Here is a 22,024-nt window from a genome sequence, read left to right as displayed (position 1 = left end):
TGTGAACGAATTGTTCGAGGACGACCTGTTCCGTAACTTCCTCCGCCGTCCGCTCGCCCGGTTGGAGCCACCGCCGGCAGTTCTCTTTTAGCGTCTGGGCGACCACGCGGGGCCGAGCTCCGGTGGGGTACACCTGGCTTCGGAACCTCTGCCGGTATGTCTCCGGGCTGACGTCTAGCGCGTCTAGTATGGCGGCCTTTACTCGATCATAATGTCGGGCGTCCTCCGTAGGGAGTCCTCGGTACGCCGTCTGCGCCGCCCCGGTTAAATAGGGGGCGAGTAGCGTGGCCCACTGGTCCCGGGCCCAGCCGGCGACCAGGGCCACCCGCTCGAAGGTTACTAGAAAGGCCTCGGGGTCATCGTCCGGGCCCATCTTGGTTAAGCGGAGGGGGGCCGCCATCCGGGGTGGTCCTGACCCCTCGCCGGCGGGTCCCTCCGCGGGACGAGGGTGAGCGACTAGCAGCTGTTGCAGCTGGGCCCCCAGCTGTTGCAGCAACTGCTGCTGCTGTTCCAGCTGGGCTGTGTGCAGGCCTTGTTGCAGCTGGAGGTGGGCTGCATCCCTTTGTTGCTGGTCCTCCCGCTGGGTCGCCTGCTGCTGCTGCTGATGCTGCAGCTGGGCGGCCAGCTGCCGCTCCTGACTTTCCACGATCAGCTGGATTATGCGCTCCATCTCCATTTGGGTATTGGGGCCGACTTGGCAGTCGTTGGCCCCTCTCCTAGCCCTTTCTCACAGGGCTTAGGTTCACGGTCCCTGGTCAGGTGCCAATGTAATCGGTCGGTCGGGGCTCGACCCTCCAGCGGGCAGGAGGGGAGCCACTCCGACTCACTTCTGTTCGCCTGCTAGCTATTAGGAGTCACGGGGAACAATGTTAGATCGCCGGGCCCTCTGGTGCAGGGGCCGGCCAACAGCAGTTCAAATAGGCCCAGGCCCTCTGGTGCAGGGCAGGGCAACAGCAGTTCAATAAGCCCTGGCCCTTTGGAGGAGGGTAGGGCAACAATAGTTCAGGTAGGCCCTGGCCCTCTGGAGCAGGACAGGGCAACAGCAGTTCAATAAGCCCTGGCCCTCTGGAGCAGGGCGGGCAATAGCAGTTCAATAAGCCCTGGCCCTCTGGAGCAGGGCAGAGCGACAGCAGTTCAATAAGCCCTGGCCCTTTGGAGCAGGGCGGGCAATAGCAGTTCAATAGGCCCTGTCCCTCTGGAGCAGGGCAGAGCGACAGCAGTTCAATAAGCCCTGGCCCTTTGGAGCAGGGCGGGCAATAGCAGTTCAATAGGCCCTGTCCCTCTGGAGCAGGGCAGAGCGACAGCAGTTCAATAAGCCCTGGCCCTTTGGAGCAGGGCGGGGCAATAGCAAGAGGCAGAGCTCAGGCCCTCAGGCAGGGCTGAGCAGCAGTTCAGTCTGTAAGCCCAAGCCCTAGCTCAGGGCGGGCAGTAACAAGAAGCAGAGCTCAGACCCCCAGGCAGGGCTGAGCAGCAGTTCAAGTCCATAAAGCCCAAGCCCTCAGTCAGGGCGGGGCAGCAAAACCGCAGCTCTAGCTTAGACCCTCAGGCGGGGGCTGAGCAGCAGTTCAAGTCTACAAAGCCCAAGCCCTCAGTCAGGGCGGGGCAGCAAAACAGCAGCTCTAGCTCAAACCCTCAGGCAGGGCTGAGCAGCAACAGCCAAGTGCAAGCTGCTATGCCAGAGCGCTGGGTTGAGGGGGAGACTGCCACCCGTGAGTGGGGTGGCAGGGGGGACACAGGCCCACCCACTCCACTGTGTCCCAGCCCGGGGCCCTAGCAGCGGCGTGGACCCGCTGCGGTCAGTGGGGATCCTGGCCGCAACACACTGACATGGGCACATCAGTGCCCTCAGCCGGACAAGGGTCGGCTACCCCCGGGCTACAGTCCATCTCCCCCTCAAGGCCTACCTCGTCCGTCGCACCCGGTTCAGGCCAGTCGGTCTGCATCGGCTCTGGTGGAGGGCTTGGCGGCAGGTCCGGTAGCTCTTCTGGGAAGTTGGGCCAGGACGGCTCGGGCGGCTCCTCTGGGTAACAGCAGGGCCTAGGGGGCTCCTCCTCATAGCGGGCGCTCGGCAATCCTGGGGGCTCCTCCCAGTACGGGCTCCGGGTAGGCTCCGCGGGCTCCTCTGGGTAGTGGGCGAGGGGAAGTTCCGGCCAGGCAGGGCAATTACCTTGGGCCGAGGAGGGCTCCCAGCTGGTAGCTCCCGCAGGCACGTCTGCTCCCGGCGACGGCTGGCTGTTGACTGAGCTTGGGCATGCGCCTTTTCTACTTCCTGCCCCGCCCCTTGACTTCCGGGGGGCGGGGACTGGGGGCGGAAGTTCCGCCCACTGAGGTGTTGGCAGGGCAGCTCCCTCTGCCGGGCAGGAGGGGAGCCACACCGACTCACTACAGTGACATTCTTTTTGCCTCATGTTACACATCAGTGTCGATCCGGGTTCATGCTGGTGGCTAGAACCTGCTACCCTGTTGCCCACGTACGTAAGTGCTACCAACTGAGTCATGCTGACATAACATCTGAGTTATTGATGCAACTTTCCTAAGGAATGTTCTCCGGTCTAATCACTTTCTTAAACTACACAAACACAATCTCTGCACCTTGATCAATTATTTAACAGAAAATGATGCATTGAATTAGAAACTAAATATCATTTAATATGCTTCAGGAATTCTAATTAAGAGATATTGCTGTATTGCTAATGAAAACTTTAACTTTGCTGTGTTTTTAAATCTCACTTGAATGTAGATAAGCCAATATCTATATGCTTTCTTTTAATGTCTGGAATTATTTTGCCATTTTAATGTAATCAGTCTTTCTATTTTGCAGAAGTTGTCCTTGTCGGTTATTTGTTTTCTTTCTGTTGTGCAAATTACTCCCTTTTCAAGGTTGTTTGTTTAGTGTCAAGAGGTTATTAAACAAACCGAGCACAATCCTTAAACTAATCAACTCGAAGTGACAATAGAGATCAGGAATAATTCAATATTTAAGAGGTTACTTTTAAAATTGATCTGGAAATGTAATGTGTTCGTGTGTGTGTCCCCTATTAAACTGAGAAAGTTACAGGGAACTATAGAGGGACCGAATGCCTAAACAATAGAGAACTGGGAATCATTTTGTACTGGAAGAGTTGACCTCAGCCACACTGCTTTTGATTTCCATATTAATGCATTAACTCTTCCAACTGAAAGGACTCAAATAAAAACAAACATCAAGCTTATAAATAGAAGTCGCCTCGTGAATCATCAGCCACTGCTCTGGTCCACAGTATTTATCAGTCACTCAGCTTCTGGCCTGGTGTCCCTACACGCAGTCTCATGGTCATGATCTTGACCTCATGTTTTTACACTCTCTCGCTTATCTCCCCTGTCCTTCCTCCAGCTATCTATTTCAAACAAAAATGACAACTCTCCACTAAAGAGACTTTCTGGGTTACTTGCTAGTCAAGTGCTAGCCCTCTAAATAGGACAGATATGTCTGTGACGGGCCTAGCATACTTCTGATGCTACAAAATATTTAACAGCTAGCATATTTGGGCCTGATCCTGCATCCTCTGGACTCAGTGGCCAAATACCTATTGCTTTCAATGAGCATAAAATCAATTGATATAGCAAGCCCCATAAGACATTTTATGGATTGTGTGCCCTATTCTCCCCTGCATCAGAGTGCCAAGTGGGGTCCAGTGGAGAGGGGGTATCAGTGAGCCAATTACAGCTTCCTAATTATATGCCAGCCGTGGCTCAATGTCAGCTAGCGCCTCCTAAGGGGCTGCTCTATCTTATGGCACTTGCCTAAGGCCCCTAAAGGACCTTATGCCTCTGGAGGATCAGTGTAGCAGAGCCATGCCCTCCAAAGCACCCCATGTGCTGGGATGGTGGGGATGGCTGGCACAGGGGCTGCCTCTGCTTGGTTTGTGCCAGCAGTGTTCCCCTTTGCAAGGGGATTTCTCACTAGCCATTTACAACCTGAATCCGGCCCCTCTGTGATCAGGCAGGAAACTCTCACCATCTGTCTTTGTATTAGAACAGCCTGTGAGAAGGTATAAATTTTCAGATGGAAAACCCAGGTGACAAATTCAGTTCTGAGTTACACTAGTGGAAAACCTCCTCTGAAGTCAGTGGCATTGAATTTAATAATTACTCTAGGTTTACACTGACATACCTGAGAGTAGACATTGGCCCCAGAAACTCAGACCTGTCAGGTCTCTTTCATCGGGACCCCTATTTTGCATTAAGATTTTTATATCTTACAAAGAAGGAAGTTGGGATTTTCAAAGATGCTCAGTGTTGGCTTAAGTCTGTGCCCATTGAATCTAGAAGGGGTGTTACCATTGATTTCTGTGGGGGCAGAATCAAGGCACTACTAAGCACTTATGAAAATCCTTCCAGGAATGTTTTGCTGAGTGCATGTTGCAATGAGACAATTTCAGTCTCATTTCTCCACCTTATCAGAGTTATTGCGCTGGCTGGGTGAGAGAGGGTCTCTTGTCACACAACTATACATCCCTCCCAAGAGTCTCTCTCCCCTCCAGTAGAAACAATTCGTGACACAGGAAGAACTTCCGAGAGGAAATTAAGGCCTACGTGTGCAGTATTGCCAATGCCAAGAGTTCAAAAATTGTGAGTCAGGTCTCCAAAACTTATGAGATTGACTTAAAAATCCTGAGCTTTCCAGCCTTTTTTCCAGCTTTTCTCCATTGCCGTAAGAGCTAAAAATGTACCTTTCTTTTATAAAAAATGAAAGCTGAAAATTTCACAAGCTCAGGACCTGGAGCTTTAAGAAAAATATCTAATAGCACGAGACTCCTGGTAGAGTTGGCAACACTGGGTTTCTCAGGAGCAGCGTATAACGGACGGGGCCCAGTATCACCTATAGTTTGACATCTCAGCTTCATAGCTTAAGGTACTAGAAATATTTGACCGAATTCTGGTTTTGTGGAGAAGAAATAACGGCAAGGCCGGTGCAACCCATTAGGCGACCTAGGTGGTCGCCTAGGGCGCTAACATCTCAGGGGCGGCGACTGTGACGGCCGGACCTTCCGCCACCTCTCTTAGGGGTGGCATTTCGGGGACGGGACCGTCTGCCACCTAGGGCAGCAAAAAAGCTGGCGGCACTCCTGAATAACAGTGCTGCATCGCTGCATTTATCCAGATACTGTATTCAAAATGTGTATGCACATTGTGTGTGTGACAAACATACAAATTAGCCTGCGCTCTGACTGAATCATCGGCCACAGGATGGGCCACTACATTCTTGAGAGAATTACAGGCATTAGCCATTGTTCGTGTGCCTTACTCTACTACTAACAGTCCCCTCACATCTTGATAAGCAGCTTAATCAGCCTAGCACTCCTGATCCAGAAGGAGCACAGACAGCTGGGGTTTCTGATCTGAAAGCTGGCTTGTAGAAAAGCTGACATGTTGAATTAATGTAAACTCTTCCTCCGATCATCATTCTGGGAAAAGATCCTGCAGCCAGACTAGTTATACCACGGACATGCATCACGTAACATGTTGAGTTCTTTCTGGCTTTTGGTTTCTCCCTGGCGCTGTGGTGCTAATTGTTTTGAAAGTGTCAGCGGGATTGTCACTCTGCTTTTGTTGATACTGAAATTGGGGGAAATTAATTGAAACAGAGCAGCTGATAACAATTCCGTGGCTGTGTTTTCAAATTGCCACTTCTTGTGCTGCCGCGCCTCACAGTTGTACTTCCTTATCGCATAATTATGTGACAAACTGTGTCACTGAGTCTTACACCCTGTGGCTTTGTTTTGAAAACTTCTTATTTCATTATAAATACTCGCCGGTAAATGGACGCCCAGTATGTTGCCTTTGCAACTCCGAGGCCAGGATGCAACGGTGTCTCTTGTTAGGTTGCTCTGTTCCGTGTAGCCCAACAAAAGTGGCAAAGATCTCTCTAGAGGAAGAGCTGTTAGCTCAGGGCTATCAGTGAAAATAGATGAGACTCCCTCCTGGCCCCCCTCAAGGCTTATTGACCCCCGTTCTAGGGCTAAGGCCCATTCACACCACTCTGGCAGCACAAAGGAACATCCTCCTCGGAATACGCTCTGTCCAATGAGCCTTGGCGATAGACATGGAGCTGGTGTAAGGGTTCTGTCCACCCCTGGCATAGCAGGCATGGCTGGAGTGCACTGCACTATAGCTATTCTCAGCTTCCCACAGCTCATGGGAAGCTAGAGGCCCCTCTAAATGGCACTTGAATAGCCTTAAAAGGCTGGGCTCGCAAAAGTGGATGAAGGCGTCCGTTCTCCCCTGCCCACACACACCCCGGTTCATTCCTCAAGCACGGGAATGGAGTAACTGAGAGGCCCCAGGAGCTTAAGTAAGGTCCCGGGCATGCTCCTTGGACAATGGGATTACTGGTACTCAGTGCTGTGAATGCAAACAGTGATTTGCAAACATGTAAAAAGGAGTCAAATCCTGCCTTCCTTGGTCCCAAGCTGCCCAATTCACTTCAATGGGCTTACCCAGGTGTAACTAAGGGCAGAATTTGAGCCAAGATTCTTTTCCCCAAGAAGCTCGCCGTCAAGGCTGCGCTCAGTACCGGATTTACCATGGGGCAGGGCCCACAGTCTAAAGGGGCCCCGGCTCTTCTCCACCCCCCTGATCTCTCCTGTGGGGGCAGAAGCTTGATGCTGCCGGCTCCTGCTGCAGCAGGGCAGGCTCTGCCAGCAGCCAAGCTCTGCCCCCGCCTCTTCCCCAGGGTGCTACGTTCTCTCCCCTCCCCCCGTCCTGCCGCCGATCAGCTGTTTGCCAGCAGGAGGGAGGGGGAAGAGCAGAGCCTCAGCATGCTTGCTGGTCCAGGGAGAAGGAGAAGAAGAGGCGGGGGAAGGCCTTGGGAAAAGGGCTGGAATCGGGGCGTATCCCCTCCAGCCCCCTGCCATGAGCACTCCCAAGACCCCAGCCCTCTTCCCTTACCCTTGCACCCCCTCACACAACCCCAGCCCCACTGCACCTCCCTCACATGTCCTCAGCCCCTTCCCTGACTCCTGCACCCGCACACATACCCAGCCCCCTAACACCCCAGCCCTGACTCCTGCACCCCTCACACACCCCAGCCCCCTGCCCTGACTCCTGCACCCCCCTCCCATACCCCCACCCCCACCCTGAGCACCAACGGGAGCTCCTGCACACACACCCCATTCCCACCTGCACCCCTCACACCAAACAGGAGCTGCCCCAGGTAAGCTCCACACCCCAACCTCCTGTCCCAACCCTGAGCCCCCTCCCTCACCCTAGCTCCTGGCCAGACCCTGCACCCCAACATTTCTTTAATAAAGCACTCTTATCAAAGCGCTTTACAATAGTTAGCCAACGGTACAAACAATATTTGGAAAGATCATTAAGTGGTCCACCAAGACCCTAACCATCTGTTAGTCTATAAGGTGCCACAGGATTCTTTGCTGCTTTTACAGATCCAGACTAACACGGCTACCCCTCTGATACAAGACCCTCTGAAATTTTCAAGTAGTCTGTGGAAAAATGTTAGACTCAAGAACAATCAAGGTACCTCACTTTATTTTCATTTACTTGCTATTACTTATAGGAGGAGGATGAATTAAAAAAGAATGAAAAACGGGGGCGGGGGAGAAGATAAGAGAGAATCTTCTTTTTCTTGGCTGGGTCCCAAGGAGGGGCCCCAAAAATGAAGCTGAGCACAGGGCCGGGGGGGACCCCACTAACTCTAAATCCACCACTGGCTGTCACGTCACCTGGGCTGGGGATACTGTATCGACTGATCCCCACAGTCTCCAACCTGCCTGGGCAGTACAGCAGACCTGGCCCCGCCCACTAGCTCCTCCCCACTCCCTAGCCCACCCACCACTTGCTTCCCCCCCCCACTTAAAAATGATTGCTCCCCCCCCCCCACACACACACACACAGCTTTTCTGGCAGCCCTGTTGCCAGGTATCCAGTTTTAGACTGGAAACTCAGGTAGAAAATGGGACCTGAGTGTCTGGTTAGCAGCGCTGACTGGAAACTAAAAGTCCGGTTATAGGAGTAACCACATTGGCCTCCGCTCCTCCCACTCCCAACACCCACCCCAGAGGGCTGGAAGAGAACCTGTCCTGCTGCTGCGGGAGGAGGGGCAGCTCAGTGCTGAGAGAGACGAAGAAAATGGGCTAGAACCAGGTAGGTACCCGCTCTGTGTGGGCAGGGTCCTGTTTACCCCTCCCCAGCCCTGCTGCACTTGCTGTTTACTTGCTCTGGCCCCTCCCTTGCTCCAGAGACCAACCCTAGCTCCTGCCCCACTGTGCTTTTACCCCGGCCCCTTTTACAATCATTTCCCAGGGGGGCCCACAAATATGTTTGGCGCCAAGCCCACAAAAAGTTAATGCGGCCCTGGCTGCGCTGCCTATATAATCACAAGACAAAGACCCTCTCCTTTAACCTGTGACTAACTCCATGTACCCTGGGTGCTTGTACCTGCAGAGAAGACGTGGGAGGGACTGGGGAATCTAGTCCTTTGTAGCACACAGCCATAACCAAGGAGAAAAGCAGCACCACAGAGCAAAGTGGATTTGAGGGATTATCTCTGCTCTGCTCCTGAAATATGTAATAGTTATTGTCAGCCTCGCACAGTGTTTAGTTTGCATAGTGGGAAAGGGGCAGGAAGCTGCAGGAGGCTCCAGGGGTAGCAGGAGTAGAGCAGGATGACATTTTTCAGCCCAAACTGTTTTAACCACAACATTTTGATGTATTCGTGTGGAATTCACCAAATTGTTTTTGTTGGGGCGGGGGCGGGGATTTCAGAAAAAAAATCTAAAATGTTTCGTTTTGATGTTTTTGAAACAACATTTTGACTTTTTGATTCAAAATGACGTCGTCTTCTTCTTCCAAAATTGACATCACTTTTATTTTTCACCCTTAAAACCAACTCCAAAACTGAATGAAAAGTTGGGGTTGGGTTGAATAAAATGTTTCATTCAACCCAAAACAAAATGTTTATTTCACGTTTCAGTCTGAAAACTTTGCCATTTGGGTTGGCCCACCATGAATTTTCCAAAATTATTTTGTCAGGATAGCAGTGAACTGACAAATCCAGTTAATTGCACAGCTCAATACAGGTCAGACTAGATTATCATAATCTGGTTTTAATCTATGAATTTATTAGCTTTCCATTTGGTGCATTCTGAACCATTCCAAAAGAAAAATAAAATAAAGAAAGCACTTCCATCCTGAATTATTTTGATTTGCGATTAAGGAGAGTAACAAAGAATCTGCCCATAAATCTCCATTGGAGAGATAATGATCGAAGTGTGCAATTCACTTTGTAGCAGTCAATTTGAATTTACTCACAGCACTGCCCCACAGTGGACAGACAGGAAAACTTTTGGCATTTAATGGTGCAGTACATAGACAACACAACCCTAACCTTTCCTCTATACTAAGGGTTTGTCCACATGGGACATTATAAACTAAGGTGTGAACTTAAACTGATTTAGCTATAGCGGTGTATAACCCCCTGTGTGGACACTCTTATTCTGGTGTAAGAGTACCTTTTTCAGTTTAGTTTATGTTGCTTCGGAAGCGTTTAATTTAAACCACAAAAAGCCACTTTTATATGAGAATAAGAGTATCCTCATGGAAGTTCATATTGTTTTAACTATAACAGTACCATTTTAACTGGCAAAGCTTTCCTGTGTAGACAAGGTTTTTTGTACACAGCATGGGAAGGAGGAAAGCAGGAAGAAAGAGCCAGAAGTTTAAGATGACAGTGATCTTGAGAGATCGGACAACAGTATCTTTATCACAATGAGATTTTTCTTAGAAGTGGATATTAAATAACCACTGAAGAGGAATCCATGAAGCAGGAAGAGGCTTGCATTTTCTTTTTTTACACCTTTGTTGTTTCCTGCTGCTGTTTTTACACAACGTAAAAAACGTGCATCAAGAAATCACGTTCAACCACAACTGGAGAGCAGGACATTGCAAAGAGAACAAACTGCACTATCTGATGCTCATCCTTTGTCACAAAGCTGAAATAAACAACAGTATTTCATAAATATTAATACTGTTTGTGTTTTCTAATCTTTCAGCAATAATTAGGGAAGTGAATCTGGATAGCCATACACACCCCAAACTGTTTTGAAGAGGGAGTTAGCTAGTCCATATGTGTCACCATTAAAATAGTCACAATGGCTGGTGCAAGTACTTAATTTTAACACAGCATTTGTGTTGTTTACTGCACTGATGTATGTAGTGCACTCAGCCTGTGAAAGGTTGAGAGAAGCAGAAGTTCTGTCTGCCCATAGCTCAAGTAAACTGAGGTCATGTCTACACAGGCAAATTGACCAGCATAGTTATTCAAGTGTAGCTATTCCAGAATAATTATTCTGATATAATTTAGCTATTTGGGCATAACTTCTCTGTGTGGGCTCTCTATTCAAGAATGAAGTCACTTTTAGTCTGGAATAGAGCGTCCACACAGGGGTAGCTATTGTGGAATAGCAATGCTCTGAATAGCAATGCCAGTCAATTTTCCCATGTAGACAGCCCCTGAGAGCACAGGGCAATTTCCTTGTCAATGTTCCCCTGCTCTAACATGGAGGAACAAACTATAGGGATTAAGACTCGTTCAGTTTCCTTGCCAGTTTGGTGCCTGGTGTCCCTGCTGAGTCTTCCAACAAAGGTGCCGTTTATGGTCATGTCTCTTGTGGCGTGGATATCTGTCCACTGAAAACTGAGGCCACCAACAATAACATTGGCCTCTTCTAATGGCTTTTCAGTCACCATGGACCCTGGTTAAATCCAAAGTGTTGTCCTCAAAGCGAAGGGCTCCGTATCCAATTACCAGCCCCCTGAAGGCTGATACTGGGATATTTCTGTAGCAGCCATTGTTGTTGTTAATGATTTAAAAACACATCTCATTTTCATAGTGAATGTTTGTATTGTCCCCAACCAACCAAAGAGAAACTACAGCCCAGCGAGGTTAAGTGAATTGCCCCAAGGCACAGAGCTGAAAAGTGGCAAAATCAGGTCTGCTGGCTCCCAGCCCCTCCTCTGATCACTAGCCCACACTGCCTGGCAGCAGAGAGATCTCTTAATAAAATTACTTCTTAAGTAACAACACGTCAAAGCACATTATTAGCACATTAAACCCACAGAAGTGACAGCAAAGGCAGTTAATCACCTGCAGGCTTCCCCCCTGCTACTGCCATCAGGAGCCATCCAGCCAGTCATAACTCTAGTCGGCATTTAAAACCAAGACCTCGGGAACAGTATGTTTTTCCTTGTCTCCGTGGGCAAGGACAACACACTACAAGTACCAAGGGTACAACTGTCACTTCAGGAGAATGAACTGTCAGGCCGGACTCCAGTTATGGCCAGCGCTTTGATTGTAAAACCTGTTTGATTGAGAAATGAAACGGGGAGGCTCCGTGCCCTTTGCAGGGTGTGTTTTTCAGGTTTTAAACTAAGCTGGTTCAACAGGAACTTGGTGCAAAGGGCAGGTGCAGCGTGGGTCGCCCTTTCTATATGGGACCAGTGGATCGTCCCCTCCATTCGTTTTGTACCATCTGGTCAGTCCCTTCTGTGGATTCTTTATCTTCCAACACACTCAGAAGTCTAATGTCTCTGACTGTGGTGGAGTTCTCCAGCTGTTTGCTTCCGATAGAAAACATAAGCTCTTTGGGGGCAGAGACTGTCTCTTAGTAATGTGTTTGAGCAACCCCTAGCACAAGGAGGCCCTGGACTCTGACTGGGCCTTCTCTGTGCTACCGCAATACAAATAATGATTGTCTCTCCCTAGCATGGCTAGCTGATAGTGTAACAGCTCAAGGAAGAGTTCACAGCTGAAGCCAGCGTGTAAGGTGTTGTCATGCCAGGAACTGGCCCAGCAATCCCAGTAAAGGATGTTGCTTTTACTGACAAAGCAACCTCCATGCTGCTCCTGCAACAGAGGCATTGTCGGAATGAAACGTCTGGGTTTTTTTTCTTTTTGGGGGGGTGGGGTGGGGTTGCTGGAGAAGATTAAATGTGACAACGTTCAATCTGATCAAGAACTTTGAGAGTCAGGAATCTCCTGTTTATAAATATGAAGTTCTAGTTAAATCACTGTTTGGAAGGTCCACAGTTTTCTACTCAAACAAGGCCTTGATCCAACAATACACTTAAGCATAAGCTCAACTTTAAGTGAGTGAATAGTCCCTTTGAAATCAACGGCTCTAATCGTGTACTTCCATTCTTTGCTGGTTGAAAGCCATAAGCCTGCTCCAGCTGAAGTCAAGGACAAAACTGCCAATGACAGCAAAATCCAGGCCCTCAATTAACTTATAAAAAGTTACTTAACTACATTCTCCCCTTTAGCTTTTTTTGGCTCCTGGCACACGTTTGTTTTCTCCGTTAGTCAGCTGATGACACATACCACTAAAACCCTCTGCTAAATGTGCACGTCTCGTTTGAAACTGCCTGGAGGTGTTTAATTATGGCTCAGTTCGAGCACACACTGCCACAGCTTCCGCATCTTATTTTTAAAAAAATAGATCACCGCTCTTCGCTCTATAAACATTTAGTGTGACATCAGTGCTCATTTCCTGGGTGGTAGCTGGGTTAACACAGTGACTCTTCAGCTCCAGCTGCTGTATTTCGATAGCGATGTTCTTGCCGACACCTACCCTCCTGTTGTAATAATTGGGCCTACACATTTCCCCCAATCATAAGTTCAATGGTGGGAAAGTGATTGGAACATCTTGTAATCACCTATAATGAAGGTAGTGAAAAAAAGGTGCAAAAGGAAGACGGAAAAACGAAATTATTCCAAACAAAAAGCTCTCCTGCTATAATTCAACAACGGTGCTAAAATCATGTCTTGTAAACAAACAAAAGTGTCAAACCAAAAATCAGTAAATCAAAATTAGTGTGTCATCCCTCCCTCTCTTTTGTGGTAACTAAAAAAAAAAAAGACAGATTTTCAAGGGAAAATCAGGGAGGAACAAATGCAAACGAAGACTAACTAAAAAAAACAAGAAATGGGGAAGGCCCAAGCTTCATCATCACAGCTGCCATCCCGCCCCCACAGACACACACACACACCGCTCCTGGGATCCCAAGATCCGGCAGGATACCATTGGGCCTTCGTCATCCTGATCCCGAGAGATATCTTGACCAGAGTGAGGGACCTAGATGACATCACCACCTCCACCGGCTCCTCTAAATCCAAACCACCTTCTGGGATGTGAGACTTTTGTCACACACCCGCTGGTGTGTCCTTTTCCTTCCCCACCTTCTTTTCTTTCCTATTGCTCGCCTTTTTCCTTCTGTCGACTAAGAGTCTGGCTTAGCCTTGCAATGCTGCTGTAAGCCTGTGTCCAGAGTGACAGCTAAAAGCAATGCCCAGTCCCGGTACAAGTTTGCCAGGTCTCAGAGGGGCAGATAAGACCATGTACTGGGCCTGTGTTTCTACAGCAGTGAGTCAACACCGGGACAGAAGTTGTATTTTCTATCTTTACTGTTCTTTTCTTTCCCCTTTTGTTTGTGTTTGTCTTGTTTTGTCTTCCAGGAAACAGGACTGGACTTTAACAACAGCAACAACAGCTTCAAGTCATCGAACTAATTTATTCTCTTTTCCCTAAAAATATAATTCGTACCGTCTTTAATAGCAGCAAAGAGACTGTCAAACAAGAATGGTTTTCTTTCTGACAATTCTTTTCAGCAACAGGGAAAGGGAACTAGGGACGTTGTTACAATAAAACCTTATTTAATACTTTACCCTGCAGATGTTTTAACTGTTTTTCTGTAGCTTTAATACAGCATACAATCAACTAAATGGTCTGTTTGCCATGGTACAGAGCCAGTCGAGGTCTCTGTAAACCAAACCCAATCCTTGTTTTAAACTGTTTACTGCTGGCTAGTTACAGGGTCAAGTTAACACCTTTGACTCTGTGGGCTCATCTATTCCATCTAAATTAATACAACACTCCCAGCCGGCCAGTCCCACTCAGCCCCTGCAGCAAAGTGGCTTGCTCGGTTCCAGGAGGAAGTTCAGACCTTATCATCACTTGGACGTCAGTGCTGGTTGCAAGAGAACTTGTTTTGCCGGTTTTAAGTGTATAATATTTTAACAGAAGGAAAAAGAGAATGGAACATTAGTTTGGTATTACAGACCCAAGACTAAATTAATTCCTGAATTCTCACTCTCCAGCCTCCGTTCGTATCTGTGTTCTTTACCGTTCCTTGGGTATAGAGCTTTGTTTTGCTGGTTGCAACCCCCGCTGCTCTAATCGCTCCAGTTCATTTTGTTGTTTGGCTCTGCCCGGAGATGTTTGTTATCTGCCTGGTTTTGGTGCTGTCCACAAATTAGAGCAAGGATGAATACGCACCAGAGCACCCACAGAGTCGGCATCTATGTCTCATACTATGTCTCAGTTCTGCCATTGCCTTCAGCAGAGCCAGGATTTTACCCATTGTGTTCAAACTACTGCAACCTCTTTGTACGTTTCAATACAGTGATTTGCAATTCCGGCAAAGGCTGATGTAGAAGAGTTAAGAGAAAATTGTACCCAGTTTGCTCCTTTCCGAGATGCGAAATTTCACAAGTGAATGCAAAATCTTGTCACGCTTATCTTAGGCTGAGAGGTGCTTCTTACTTCTTTAAACGTTCAGCGTGCCTATGTGAACAATGCTATCACTGAAGTGCTTGGAGCTGTACAAGCAAGGTCAATCCCTGCCTCAAAGAGCTTACCGTCCAAAGGCCAAGCACAGCTAAGCCAAGCCATAACGGCGCACACAGAGGAGGTGTTAGCAAAGATCATTAAATAGATGCACTGGTGTGGGTTTCACCTTCTGTCCTTTCTTCCTCATGGGAACACAGCTGATGCTGGCATCACCACACCTAATTTTTAGGTGCCTAGAAAATCTCTGGGCTTCACAAAGCCTGAGTTAGGTGCCCTGTGTAAAAAATGGGGAGATATGGGCACCTCAGGATGGGCTTCACGAAAGCCAGCATGCCAGGTGGCTCCTCACCTAAACTAGACAAATTTGACACAATGAGGGTTGTGTGCTAAGCCCTGACCCGGTCTCGGAGCTATGCACTCACAGCCAGGCTGCAGGGAGATGCCTCCCTCCTTTTGGAATTCGCAGCTGCAAACATGCGGAGTTAATAACTTTTAGCCTAGTGGTTAGGGCACTCTCCTGGGAGGCAGGAGACCCCCCCGGGGCTCACGGCCTCCCTCTGCCTGAAGGAGAGAAGGGATTTTCACAGGGATTTGCCACGGCTCAGGTGAGTGCTCTAACCACTAGATATAGGGTATTCTGATGTGGGGGCTCCTCCCAGCTCTCCCACTGAAGCTCTGCACTGTGGATTCAATAATGACCGAATCACTGGGCCCGAGCGAGGAAGCACGAGAATGATGCTGTAGCTTGGTGGTTAGAACACTCCTGTGGGAGCCCCAGAAACCAGGCCCCTGCTGCGATGACTTTTAAAATGGTTTGGCCACAGGACGACAGCTTCAACAGGAGAGCCTGAGGGAGGCCCACACCAGACTATCCAACAGCTTGGTGATTAACACACGCCCCTGAGCTGCCTGCAGCAGCTCCCTATTGAAATCCCTTTGCCCCGGCAGGCAGAGGAAAGATTTGAGGCAGGGGTCTCCTGCAGCCTAGCCACTAGGCTTAAAGCTATGAGGGTCCTCCCTGCATTGGAGTAAGTTTGTGTAAGTGCCCCTATAGTAGCCTGCGCAGGCTCTGATCCCACCCGCCTGATTGGCCCCCCACAAGTCAGTTAGGCGGAGGAATGCCTGTCATCACCCAGTCTGTGCAGCGCTCTGGGGCTTAGGTGTCCGGACCCCTGGGTGCATTGAGGCAAAAACACAGGTGCTTAGAGAACGTTGGCTGCAAACATTTCGGGGTGGAGTTTATTCAGTTTTGTGATCCCACCTGGGCCTGAAGGGGAGGAGTCAAACTACCACAACTATGGTGGCTGAATATATACCCCATCCTATTTACATTTTGACACTGCCGTTTCAGCTGGACATTATATATTCTTCTTATGGGGCATGACCCTGAGACGTGATGTACAACTGCAGCTACCATGGACTCCGGTGGGATTTGTGGGTGCTCAGCACATGGAACAGCCCAGTTGATGACGGCTTAGTCTGGTCAGGATTTAGGGAAACCCTGTGTGTTACTGGGCAGTACAGATTGTGTTAGTCAACTTGAGAGCTGGCGAACCAGAGAAAGTTACAAGGTCTCTCTCTATCCAGCAACCTCCATGAAGAGTTCAGAATCTGTTCTCATCTTTACCACACGGGGAAGCACAGGAGGAATGGCACAGCTTGAAGCCTACGTCTCAATGTTCACTTCCCTGGAAGGCACAGGATCTGCCACATCCCACTCCCTTTACTGTGTAGTGTGAGCTATTGCCATGTCATGTGCACAAGTGGCAGGTATCCAAGGCCTGGGGAGTCTAAACCTCCCCTAACCCAGACTGTGGCCCTCCCCTGAGGCCCCACCCTCGCTCCCCGTCTCCCGCAAAGCCGGGGGGAGCAGCTGGCAGCCTGGGACAGCTCGGGCTGGTACTCAGGCTGGCCAGCCTGCACAGCTGGTCAGCTTGGAACGACGCAGCTAGGGTGGGCCAGCTGGCAGCCCGGGGCAGCTTGGGCCGGCCAGCCGGGTCAGCTCAGGATAGCACACCTAGGGCGGGCCAGCCAGGGCTTCTCCAGCCACGGGCAGGGGGCTCGAGGCTCCTCCAGCTACGGGATGGGGCTCCAGGCTCCTTCAGCCACAGGCAGGGGGCTCGAGGCTCCGCCAGCCACGGGCAGGGGGCTCGGGGCTCCGGCCATGGGGCGAGAGGGGCTTGGGGATCTGGTGGGTAGGGCCTTAGGCAGAAGGGGCCGGGCCAGGGTCTAGCCTCCCTGAAGGGCGGGGGGTTCAGTCACCGCCCACATCATTGTCTTCTTGCATTCGGTACTGGGGCACGGTATCAGTTCCGCGTCTGTCAGATGAAAGGAAGCACTCGTTAATCCACCCACTGATTTCTGAGCCAAAAGTCCTTCAAAGAGCATTGCACAAATCCACAAGTGCTAGAGATTGCATTTAGATCTCTGACTGAGATGAAAAAAGCTCATGCAGCCCAGAGAATGCCCTACTGGCCATCCATGCAGAAGCTCAAAAGTCCTCCTAAAGCCAAGTGCCATTTGATTTGCATTGTCTTAGGGGTCTATTTTCCGCTGTAAATGTGTGTAACTTTTATTAAGGTCAACGGGAGTTATGTGCAGAGGAAAACTTGCAATTGTCTCCAGAGCCAACTTTTCCAGGTGGTAAAACTTACAAGATTGGCAAAAGCCTCCCATTTTGGGCCAAAGCTCCCCCCTTTTCAGATAGTGACCATCACAAACACAGATCTTAAAGATTTGGAAGGAGCGCAAGATACAAGCAGTTCAACAACTTGGTATGGAGGTTGCCATCAGCTGCTGAAACGCTTAACCTGTTCAAATTTCAGATACCCACTCTGTCAATCTAAGAGAAGAATATGGCCCCTCATAGGCATTTCCCTGTGTTCCTTTGCAATCTCTAGTGTGCACAGGGACTGCTTTACCTTATGCTCATTATTTTGTTTATTATTCCATATATCCCTTGGCTAGGTGGTCAACAGGCCTTATAATTACCGAACTGTTTTGCACATAGTTCCTCACAAAGGCAGGTCAGTATAGGCAGAGCACTTTTTTAATACCGGTATTCTTTTTATTATTTTTTCAAACAGTAAACAAGAGAAGGAAAGGAGCCAGCTGGCAACCGTTAAACGTGTTTTCCTTAAAATAATGTTAAAATGCTAAGTGAGAAGAACACCCTTAATGCTGCATTTGGTTATATGCTGGAAATCATGGACTATAAAGTGAGTAATGATGATACTGATCCTGGTGCTTTCTTGAGCAATGGTTTCAAAAGGAGAAGCAAAAGTGGTGATCCGGAAGAAACCCTATGGTGAAATCAGCATACCGCACCACTTTAAAACTAACATGTGCATATGATGCCGGCATGTCAAGGATTCAGGCACTTAAAAATATCAGCCAGTTTCCTGTGACATAATTGTGAGGGTGCAAATTATACTTCTGCCACTGATGAACTTTAGCATCTAAATTGGGTGGTATACTACTGGTGCTAAGGAACAATTTCAATAGTAAATCACCCCCCAGGGCTGTCCCTAGCTGTTCTGGGGCCCTACGCAGCTCCCCCGCCCCCGGGGGGTACGTGTGGGGCCCCAGGCCTCCATGGGGGGGAGGCTGGCTTGGGGGGCAGGGGAAACCACCCCCCCAGCACTCATCGGCAGTATGACTGGGATCGGGTTGCTTCACACCCGCTGGTGATGAGTGCAGGCCCGGCTCTGCTGCACTCCTCAGGGGAGTGGGGCCGGGGCTTGGGCGGAGCAGGGTTGGGGGTCCTGGGAAAGATCTGGAGCAGGGGCTGGAGCAGCACGCAGCCGCACAGGGCACCAGGAAATGTGGTGCCTCAAATTTCCAGGTACCCTACGCAGCTGCGTGCTTTGCGTATGGGTAAGGATGGCCCTGCACCCCGCCCCCCCAACAGGGTGACCAGATGTCCCGATTTTATAGGGACAGTCCTGATTTTGGGGTCTTTTTCTTATATAGGTTCCTATTACCCTGCACCCCGTCCTGATTTTTCACACTTGCTGTCTGGTCACCCTACCCCACCCAACCACAGTCCTTGTCATCTGGCCCACTCAGTCCATTATAAGGTAGTGAAGATGGGAAACTAAGATGGACTAGTTAAATAACTGGCCTCAAATTCCAGTGAGTGGCCGAGATTAGAACTCGGGAGGCCTGGCTCCCAGCCCTGGGCTGGTACTGCTGACCATGCAGCCTGCCCTCTGTATTGTTTGTGCAAACCAGCACAGTCCCGTGATATAGCACAAATAACAGAGCCAGCTGTACTACAGTTTAGGTTGACTGTGCAAACAAGGCAACCAGAGTTCACCGGCACAGTTCACAGATTTTACCACCAGAAGGGATCATTATAATCATCCAGTCTGGCTTCCTGTATAACACAGGCCATAGTATTTCACCCAAGAGTGAGTGAGGTGACAAATACATAGCCAGATAGCTAAGAAAACCTGCTATTGCAAAAAAAAATAAAATGGCATCCATGTTACCAGGCAGCTTTACTTTTCTATTGCCTAGGCAGGTAGGTGGAGAAATCAAATCTGAAGAGCAATTTAAACTATTTGTTTAAAGGCTGATGCTAAAGGGAGCATCATGATCATCTAGTCTGACCTCTTGCACATCACAGGCCACAGACCCTCACCCCACCCCCCCACTCCTGTAATAGACCTCATTACTGAAGTCCTCAATGAATGATTTAAAGACTTCAAGTTACAGAGAATCCACCATTTACACTAGTTTAAATACACAAGTAACATGTGTCCCAAGTTGCAGAGGAAAGCCAACCCCCCCGCCTCAAAAAAAACAAGGTCTCTGCCTAAGTTCCCTGTAAGCTGCATGGCCACGCAGCTGGCTATTAAGCCCTGCTCAGGGCCATGGTGTGGAAAGGCACCCCTCCCTGCCAGCCCCAGCGCGTACCTGCCCCAGACTTGCCGCCACTGAGGGAAAGGAACCCCTCCCCTAGCCCGGCCCAGGCCCACCAGAGCTGCCGGGGAGAGGAGCCCCTCCCTCAACCCAACTCAGCCCCGCCGGAGCTGCCACTTGGGAGAGGTCCCTCTCCCCCAGCCTCGAGCTGCTGCATTGAGAGAGTGCTGAGGGGGGAGTCTTCTCTCCCCACTGCAGCCCCAGGCCAGCCTGCACCCCCAAACCCCTCATCCCTGGCCCCACCCCAGAGCCCACACACACACACACACACACACCGCACCTCAACTCTCTGCGCCAATCTGACCCAGGCAAAAATTCCTTCCAGACCCCAAATATGGCACTCAGTCAGACCCTGAGCATGTGGGCAAAACTCATCATCCAGACTCTTGGGAAATAATTTTCTGAGGTAACTCAGAGGCCTCCCCATCTAGTGTCCCATTGCTGGCTTCTGTAAATATTTGCTGGATGACTTCTGCTTAAGATGGCTACAAACCAAGATTGAATTCATTCTTTTACTTCCTTGCAGCAATTACTTGCCATTTAAGGCCCATATAAGAAAGTAAAAGTTGGCAGTCCTAGTAATCCAGTAAAAGGGAAACAGATAGCTTTTAGTTAGTGGAAGATAGTTATTGCACTAACTCCAAAGGAAATTAGACTAGACAGCTATCAAGAGTTCTGTTTTGTCATCAGACTTGAAAAAGAAGGTAGTATCTTGGACTTCTGCCTCCCATTCTCCAATAAATATATATATAAAACAAGGTGATCTTCTTCACCCTGGGTTTCTGTAGGGCTCACAGTAGTTCGTCAGTTTGTTTTTCACACCACTAACTTTTTTTTTTTTTTTTGGGTATTGTGATTCTCAGAAGATGACACTCACCAATGAATCCGTAGGTATTTATTTGGATTTGGGCCACCCAATGCTCAGGCAGCCCAACGCTTGCTTTTTAAACGTACTCATGTAAATTCACAGACTTACCAGCTACCCAAGATCCAGTCAAAGGCTCAGTGACAATATAACAAAAATTAATTAACCACCCGTCAAAATCTCCACTGGCGTCACACACTTACAGATCCTGAACCTGCACCATTAAAGTCAATGAGAGCTTTGCCATTGACTCCAATGAGGGTAGGACCAAGCCCATGGCACGTTAGCCAGCAACCCTCTCCTTATATCTTAGAGAGAGAAAAATGACCCTCACAGCATGCCCTGGATGCCAACATACTTGGGCTGTTACAGAGCAAACGAGACAGAACAGGCAAAATACCGTAAGGAAAGAATCCCATGTAAATCAGCTCACAGTGTGTGGTCTTCTCAATGAGACCAGGGTGAGGTGAGAGAATATATTTTACTGAGCTCTGTGTGGCTTGAAAGCTTGTCCCACTCACCAAGAGAAGTTGGTCCAATAAAAAATATTACCTCGCCCTCTTCCCCCACTGTGTCTCTAATATCCTGGGACTGACATGGCTACAACTACACTGCCTCTTCAGTGAGGTATTTTGCGACTATATTGTTCCCTGTGGGGGAATTACCTGCGCAGAGGCTTGCAAGGTTCCACTCACTGAATTTCCACGGTTTCAATCCACCTAGGGGAGGGCAGGGTATCAAAAGTGGAGACACAGGACCAGCAGTTTCCCTTCCAGCCTCTCCTCCCTAAGTGGAGGGTTTCACAACTGGAGATGGATGGTGCCTAAGTGGATGCTGCATCTGGCAACACTAGACTGGAAATCTCCACAGGCGTTAGTGGTGCTGGAGGGCTCTCATCCGTCTCATCCTTCATCACAGTCTAAGCTGCAGATCCAGATTTCCCCACAAAAAGGCTTCCACAGGGTGTGGAGAAGGGGGAGACCAATGACGCCGAGGCAGCAGTCCCCCTCTGCCAGCCTCCTCCAGAAGAGCTCCCAGGAGGTCAGCAGCCCTGTTGTCCTGCACTGGGAGTGAATTAAAGACAGAGTAAATCCCAGGGCAGTCCCTTGCATTAGGCTGATTGTGACATAGGCGGTCCCTTGCATTAGGCTGATGTTTATTTTTTCGTTCCATCTGGAATTCTGCCCGATAATATTTTTTAAAAGCAACCCAACAAAAATTTGACACAGGACGGATTCTATAGGTACTAGCGTACAGCAGATCCACCGGCTTTTGCACAGTACTCTGATTGCACATTGACAGCGGATGCTTTGTTAGCGCTGGATGCAGCACTGTGATTCACTCAACCTGGCAAGGTTTAACTGGGATTAGTGTAGTAGTCTTACTATGCATAACGACGTCTTTTGGTGACATTACAGTGCATGCTGTCAATATGTAATAAGAATGCTATGCATTGTGCATTACGGAGTTGTGGGAATCAAGGGGATTTTTGCATATTAATTGCACACACACACAAAAAAAGGCATAGGACCCTATTGGCTTAATTAGCTCTATTATTTCTCACACAAATAGCTAAATTACATTGCTATCGCTCTCCTACATGATG

The sequence above is a fragment of the Mauremys mutica genome, chromosome 10, assembly GCF_020497125.1.
Source record: "Mauremys mutica isolate MM-2020 ecotype Southern chromosome 10, ASM2049712v1, whole genome shotgun sequence".
In the NCBI taxonomy this organism is placed as follows: domain Eukaryota; kingdom Metazoa; phylum Chordata; order Testudines; family Geoemydidae; genus Mauremys; species Mauremys mutica.
This window is presented reverse-complemented; position numbering follows the sequence as displayed.